An 8,914-nucleotide genomic window follows, 5' to 3' on the forward strand; every position below is an offset into this window, starting at 1 on the left:
GTTGTGTGATACGGTACCTTATTGTGAGCCATAAATCCACTCAATGCAAAATTGTTTGATGACATGTTGACAGTTTCTTCTTAAGTAATGCCTTAATGACTAACTACATTTTTAATTTCCATTTATTAATACAGTTCTTTGAAGTAAAGAGCTATGGATGATAATTCAAGTGAACTTAACACCGAACTTAACACTGAAGAGCTAGTAGCGGTATCGAAAGAAGAAGAAGCTCATCTTGCATTGAAGGAGTTGTCCGATTATGTAGCTGATAGTTTTATGACTACTGGATATGACACATTACAAGTAAGTTCCAGAATGGATACCAGTGGCGTAGCCAGAAAATTTTTTTTACCGAGGCAAAGTTTATACATTGACGTGATTGAGAGGGTCTGCTTGTGACTCAACTGAGTTGATTCATTGGAACACTTTTGAAAAGTAATTTAAAGACAATTAACAATGTAAATGATGTAGACCAAGCGAGCACTGGCTATAATTTACACTGAATGCTCTATTAGAATATATTACGATAACTGCTCTATTAGAGTATCTCGATCTTTTTCTGCATACAAATTCAAGTAGCTGAAAAGTGGTCCAGGATTGTGTCACCATGGACTCCGACCTGCTTAGTACTACAGCCATAGATTCTATTATGTGTGGTACAGTATTGCTACATAGTAACGTTTGAGTAGAGTGCCAAAACTCAGGCCTGCTCAGCCTGAGTTGTTGAGTATTTTTTACCGAGGCAGCTGCCTCGGTTGCCTCAATGGTAGCTACGCCACTGGATACTAGTAGAAACCCTGGAAATGCCTTGGAGGAAGTTGAACAATACATTTCAACAGAATTCACTGAAGAAGACCCTCGCTTTCGACGCTGTGTTGCACACTGTGGCACTTCAAGTTTTTGCCAGGTCACCGACAAAGGATTATTGATTTTGTGGACAAAGTTAGAAATGGCCTAGATCAAGAGGAAAAGGCTAAGCGGTTAAGTCTCAAACGGTCGGTGAGTAATGAATCTTCTTTTAAACAAAAGAAGACTAAACTCAGTATGAATTTGATGGATAGCAGTACAAAACCTGATGATCTCCTAACTGAGGCCAAAGCAGTGGCAGCAGATTTACAAGTGGCAAAAAAATGAAAAAATCTTCATCATTCAATAAAAAAGGATTTAAAAGAAACTAAAGATTTTGAGGCCAAATCTGAGGCTTTGGAAGGTAGTACTAGTTCCGGTCATCAATTCTGTGTGTATATTTACTGCAAGCTATGTCTAAAAAAACATACGTTTGGATTCAAAGTTGGAAGTGCAATTTTATCCAATTACAGTTGACATGTTCCAAAATGTACTGAAAAAACAAATCGATGTCCAGAGATAGTAAATTACAGTACATAACTTTTTTGCACCAAAGGCTATCACTAAAGCTAATTCTACAAAAACAAAGGCGACCAGTAGTAGTCCTTTATCCAGTATCCTCCTAGATCAACAATGAATACTGTAAGTCAAATAAATACAAATAATATCAAACTACTAACATCAGAAGAGTTCTCTTTTAATTCAAGCACCCTTTTAACCATCCAAAATATTTTCCGGGATGAAGTAAAGGATACATGTACTAACAGTAAAAACAATCCAATACTTGTTAATGATGATAACAGATTGGAGGCTGAAACACAACTCCAGTGGACAACATGTGGTAGAATTATATTGACTAGCAAAGACAAGCAATTGATACTCAATGGTAGTAAACTATATAAAGGATAACCACATTAACGCATTTCACAACATAGCAAAGGTGCAATTTCCTCACATTGGAGAGCTTCACAATAGTTTGTTACGCAATAAAAATTTTGAACTTGGAAGATTATGAGCAATCTTTGCAAATGCTGTTTATTCCTGATAGATCACACTGGGCAGTGTTACAAGTGGTGAAATGTGATGTTTACCTATATGTTTACATCACCTAGTTAGGATACTCAAAGAATTATTGCACAACTAGTGCAGTCAAAAGACAAATATTTTAACATCACAGTTATGAATGTACAAAGGCAGACAAATTCTGTGGATTGTGGTCTTTATGCTACAGCTATACTTGCCAGTTTGCTGTTAGGGCAAGATCCAACAACGATAGTATATAATCAAGAAGAGCTACGCCTACATTTAAGAAAGTCCTAGAAGAAAAAAAGATAACCGACTTTGTTTCTAACAAGAAAAACTCGAAAGCATGCATGCCACAAGGATTGCTCGTGTTGAGAAATGTAATGTTTATTGTATATGTAGATTACCAGATAGTGGTGGCGAGGATATGATCTGTTGTGATAACTTGGTTCCATTCTACATGTTTAAACATTAGTGTTTCTTTAGTTGGTGATAAGTGGTATTGTAATGATTGTGAAACAAAAACTAGAAAATGCTGATTAATTATCTTTTGTTTTTTTGAAATTGTGTCATTCACATGCACCTGTATCAAGAGTTCATATATACCATATTAACATGTGTAAATATATACTTAGCATGCATGTGTAAATTATCTGAATTCAGTACAAGTAGATGTATACTTATTATATGAGTATGTCACAAGTAATCTGGTAATAAGCAGCTATCAGTCTCTTTGATATTACACAGCTGGGTGGGCCGCTTCTCCAGTTGACACCAGGTCCCCATTTAACAGCTGGGTAGAATGGAGCAACATGCACACACATAGTATGTACACATGAACAATGAGGTGAGATTAAATGGAGTAGCCAGTTCAGTAGCTACATATACAGAGCTAGCTATGAATTTCTCAAAGTAACTAAATCACATGAGTCAAGGTTGTATGAAAGCTAAGGGAAAAAAATATTGTAGCTCAGTATACTTCCAGCATAATAGTAGCTAACAAGTTCCTGTCAGAACCTCAGTGCTAGTCACTGTAAAGTGTTAATAATAATAACACCCACCCATGTACCCATGTATGCATGGGCTGAATTAGATAGTAACAACCGGGCATGATAATTATATTATAAGGGTAAAGGTGACAGCCACGCCTGCATGGTATAGTATAGCTGAGATAGTAGTAATTCATGTAGTCAGGATGCATGCAGCAGGTGCAGTAGCTAGCCCTGTACACAAAGACTAAATTGCGAGCTGAATCTCGGAAACACTCGTTCATGAGCTGGAGATCACCTCATAGCGTCACAATAAAACAAAACTAGCAAGCTATCAGTATAGTATCGAACTGCATCAGTAGCTACGTCAGATAAAACGAGAGTAAGTAGTTTGGATGCCTATTTCGACAGCTACTGTAGCAAAACCATGCTTGAGTAACTCTGAACTTTATTTTCATGAAGATTTCACTTTAGATTTCAGTGACATGACCGTGATTTCAAGACAATTGTGTGATTTCTGATTTCGTTCAGTGATTTCTGATTTCGTTCAGTGATTTCTGATTTCGTTCAGTGATTTCTGATTTCATGCAGTGATTTCAGTTAATTTCAGCTGTGGGTGTGCGTGATTTCAGCATGTGTCGGACCCCTCGTGTGTGGGTGACAACATCACAAAGAGTTATACATAGAGTGTTACATTAGAGTTTTTTCTACTGGCCAAATTTCATACTTTATATTATTATTATTGGGGGTAGCTACAGGTGAAAAGGAAAAGCCTGTAAAAACCTGTCTAAACGTATCAAACTATATGTATACAAAAATAGTTATCATAATGGTACTTTTGCCTTTGAAATCAGCATTACATCATTCAATAGCAGTTAATTACCTTTTTTTATTGTTTGTTTTCTTTGGTATTTGACTTAAAGCTAAGACTGAAGTTGCAATTCCATAGTGAAACTCCCCTTTCAAAATGTCTGGATCCGCCCATGACAGTTATTGAAAACTTCCTCAACCTGAAACCCCCTATGAAATTTCTAGCATTGCATGCTTACTATTCATAAGGTTGGTTGGTGTTAGAACTGATTGTTGATTGTTTCTGCTGATTTTATTAGTGGTGGACATGGTGGTAAGTAAATCTCTTACCTTTAGCAAACAGTGAACTTTCTCAGAGTTTTCAAGCAGTTGTTCTGCATAGTATATTTCTTTAATGACCAAATGTGGTATTAACAGTTCTGCAACTGTCAGCTCAGACTCAACTTGATGGTAACGACAAGCCAGAGATCCCAGAAAAACTGCTCTCTCCATCCTGTTGGATAGCATTTTCATGGTAGCCACTAGGGCCAGTAGTACCTGTACCAGTAGATCAGTAAATTCATGGGTAAATACTTCATCCCTGACAGTGATAGGGATTGCATAAAGTTTACCTCTCTGTGGCATGTATAGTTTTTTTATCAATGACATTTCTAAGAAACTTCACTTGATCTATTTCAAAAAATGATATTTTCTGCAGATCTTTTGAATCACACTATATTATTAACACATTCGGTGGCACATTGATGTGAAATACCCTAAAAGAGCATTCACTGATTAAATTGTTCCAAGATAATTGTCACAAATTTTGCTAACTTAGGAGCATAATGCAAGCACAATAGGAACACTGAGAGAGTATAATGGGTACAAATTTTGGGAAATTTCTGAAAGTATTTTAGGCAAAATTTCAAGCATATTTGACTTGGGCCTAAATATCAGGCACATGAATTTTATGTGTAAAAGTACCACAGGAAATGGCCTGGTGTAAAGATATTTTGTACAGATTATGCTGTTCACACCTGCAGTTCCTTATTGTATGCTATACGGAAGGTCTTCCTATTGCTGTATGATTAGATAAAGTTTCATACAGCATTGCATACAGTGTGTAGGGAAGGTCATTATGTAGCTAATAGTTATACCACGGTTGTGTGGGCATCAGCAAAATCCTGATACAGCCATGGTATAAGTGATATTATACCTCCCTGTATCACTCAGGGCACACTTACCTGATAGATGAAAGAACTACAGATCACTTAACCCATACTTTGTTTTATACACAAGCATCCGATGATTGATCGTTGGTTTCAATAGCATGGGCAAATAGCTCTTAGAATGTTATTCCTAAGGCCAGGCAAACTTGATTAATTGTTTCTCATCCCAGCCCGCAACCCTTTTTACCCCACCGCCTCTAATTTCATTATTGCTGTTATCAATCACGTACACACTTGTTTTGATGCTAAGAAGGTTAGCTATCATTTTACAGCACAGCAAATGTCACTTGCTCCTCAGAAACAGTGGTAAAATGTATATGTGACCAAATTTTGGAAAATCATCCATATGGGCGCATTTGACACCTAAAATATTTAATGATCAAATCACAAACTTTATAGTGCAAATCTACTTGTTGATGGTTTTAAACCATTCTCAATACCTTAAATTACAAGAAAATTCTTGAAATATTTTCAAAACTGTGCCCTGCTCTTATTAGCAATCCACTAAACATGAAAATTCTAATTATTTCACGCGCGCCCATATGGGTGATTTTCCAAGATTCAGTCACATATAAGGTGTAGTCCTTAAAAGGCATCAACTAACCTTTATAGTAACATACAGCTTGATTTGGAGTATTTTCTTTAATAATGAATGATGAAAAATGACCTCCTGCCCACATGGAAGTCCAAATTTTTGTGGATGAGAATCGAGTAATCAAGTTTGCCTGACCTAATGGCCACTGCACTTTCGAAGCAGTATTTGATAGCTAGGGTGCGCATTCAGACAAAAACATTAATTCTGACACCATCCTTTTTTTGATGTGGTATGTGTGTGTTGACCAGTCATAATAATGTTCCAAAAACAGTAAACAAACAAGTTTAAGGAAAATTAGGAATTTTAAGTTTGATTAGGGATTATAGAAAAAAAAGTAGGGAAACAAGGGAGGTCACGTACACCTGCAGGTATACTAGCAAACAATTACCCTAATTCAGTATTTGTAGACTGGATTAGGGATTAAATGTTCACTAGTGTATCGGCAGGTGTAGGCAACCTCCCCTGTTTCCCTACTTTTTTCTATGATCCCTAATTGAACTTAAAATTCTTAAAACCAATTAAGTAGGGATCATGGTGAAAATTCCTTCGCGCGCCACCCAAAATTCCACCTTTAAAATCATCCTAGAGACATTTCACATGATGAAAATCACCTTTACAGATTAGCACTCGTCCATATAACAGCATTGAATATAACAAAACACTTACAGATGGCTGGATACAAATTTTTTTTAAATTACCATAACTTGAACTTTAGTCTCACTGCCTCACTCCCTGGCCACAGTCGCAAAGCTAGATGCCAAACAAAGCAGTGCACGGCCACCATTTTACGCCACAATAACAAACTCTCCAGTGGGATGTGCCTTTTGGGGTTCAGACGAGTGTAGACTTCTTCTTCTTCTTCATCATCATCCAACGAAGCCATATCAATGCATTAATTTTCTGTATCGGCACTTTCTTTCAGCAACATAATCAAGACACACGGTAGTGTGTCGTGCGGCCCAAGAAGCCGGCGCGTAACACCCGTGAGTATATTGACAGGAAGAAAGAAAACGCAATTTTCGCACCTCCGTAGCTCTGTGCTTCCTTGATGAAACAAGACGATTTTTGCTGTGGACATGCCCTCCAACTGCAGCACTCCACATTCCAAATTTGAGCGAAATCGCTTTGCGCGTTCCCGAGATATGCGACTTCAACAATTGGCTCAGTTTCTTCGGTTTTTTTTCCTTCTTATTTTTCTTATTCTTGTCGCACACTTACAAAAACTGCTATAAAACTCGAACGCCATTTCCGATTGCCTTGAAATTTGGCACACAGAAGGGGGATATAAAGGCGCATCTCGGTACCAACTTTGGCTGGAATACGATAAACAGGCAAAGAGTTATGAGCGATTATTCACGAAAAATAACACCAATATGTTGTCACGCCTACAGGGTAAACCGCGTAAGGGAAGAAACTGAACATCGGTGGGTGAATAGGTTAACTATTGAACCTCAAACCTTTTGGGGTTTGAAAGAAATCGAGCTAAAATCCAGGAAGATACAACGAAAAAACCAACAGTGTGTAATAATTACGCAATCGAGATCAGCTAATAAAAAACCACAGCTTGCCACGTCTACCAGATAAACAGCTTGGGGTAATGCTTTGAAAATCGTTGTACAGATGGAGTAATCATCTTAGAAAGGCTCATCAATGGTGTAGAAGAATCAGACTTACAGCCACGGAGTTATAACACGAAATCCAACTTGGTGCGGCAAGTGCGAGATCGAGATACTCTAATAGAGCAGTCACCCTGAAGAGAATTCAAGAGATCAGCTAGAAATAAGAAACCTGTATAGAGATCAGCTACACACAAGTCACCCTTTAGAGAGATCAGCTAGAAGAAGTTACCTTGTAGGGAGTTCATGCAACTATGGAAAGAGATAGTTCAGCTAGAAAAAATCACCTTGTAGAGTTCAGCTACAAAGAAACCACCATGTCGAGAGTTCAGCTACAAATAGGGACCCGCCGATTATGCTGGCATAATTTTGAGCATAATAGGTACCTAAAAGCATTGAGCATAATGCCAGCATAATAGGTTAAATATTTGTACGATAGTATAAATTCTTGCTGGAAAAATGACAATTGCAAATAAGATCGATATACTCTAATAGAGCAGTCAGTAACTCTAATAGAACAATCATCAAACTGACTGTTTTATTAGAGTATATCGATCTTTTCTCTTATATGCAGCAAGAATTTATTATTTATGCTCCAGCCACTCCTTTTTTTTCTATACAGTATTAAACTAGTAGCAAAGCATATGAACTAAGGCATGAACATTGAGCATAATCGAGCATAATAGGTAAATATTGAGCATTAATTTAAGCATAATAGGTGAATTTTTGAGCAGTGCAGCATAGCATAATAGGTAAAATTATGAGCATAATCGGCGGGTCCCTAGCTACAAACAAATCGCCCTGTGGAGAGATCAATAGAAGAAGTTACCTTGCAGAGAGTTCAGCTACAAAGAAACCATCATGTAGAGAGTTCAGCTACAAACAAATCTCCCTGTAGAGAGATTAGCTAGAAGAAGTTACCTTGTAGAGAGTTCAGCTACAAAGAAACCATCATGTAGAGAGTTCAGCTACAAACAAATCTCCCTGTAGAGAGATCAACTAGAAGAAGTTACCTTGTAGAGAGTTCAGCTTCAAACAAATCACCCTGTAGAAAGATCAGCTAGAAGAGGTCACCTTGTAGAGAGTTCAGATACAAAAAAACCACCATGTAGAGAGCTCAGCTACAAACTAGTGACCTTGTAGAGACATCAGCTAGAAGAAGTTACCTTTTAGAGAGTTCAGCTACAAAGAAACCACCCTGTAGAGAGATCAGCTAGAAGAAGTTACCTTGTAGATAGTTCAGCTACAAACAAATCTCCCTGTAGAGAGATCAGCTAGAAGAAATTACCTTGTAGAGAGTTCAACTACAAAGAAACCACCATGTAGAGAGTTCAGCTGCAAAGAAATCACCCTGTAGAAAATTCTGCCAGAAACAAATTGCCCTGTAGAAAGATAAGTTAGAAGAAGTTACCTTTTAGAGAGTTCAGCTACAAAGAAACCATTCTGTAAAGAGCTCAGCTGCAAACAAATCACCTGTACAGAATTCAGCTACAAACAAATCACCCTGTAGAGAGATCAGCTAGAAGAAATTACCTTGTAGATAGTTCAACTACAAACAAATTACCCTGTAGAAAGATCAGTTAGAAGAAGTTACTTTGTAGAGAGTTCAGCTACAAAGAAACCATTTTGTAAAGAGCTCAGCTGCAAACAAATCACCTGTACAGAATTCAGCTACGAACAAATCACCCTGTAGAGAGATCAGCTGGAAGAAGTTACCTTGTAGATAGTTCAGCTACAAACAAATCTCCCTGTAGAGAGATCAGCTAGAAGAAATTACCTTGTAGAGAGTTCAGCTACAAAGAAATCACCACTGCCCAAATTTCAAGG

Source organism: Dysidea avara, chromosome 2, assembly GCF_963678975.1.
Source record: "Dysidea avara chromosome 2, odDysAvar1.4, whole genome shotgun sequence".
Classification (NCBI taxonomy): Eukaryota; Metazoa; Porifera; class Demospongiae; order Dictyoceratida; family Dysideidae; genus Dysidea; species Dysidea avara.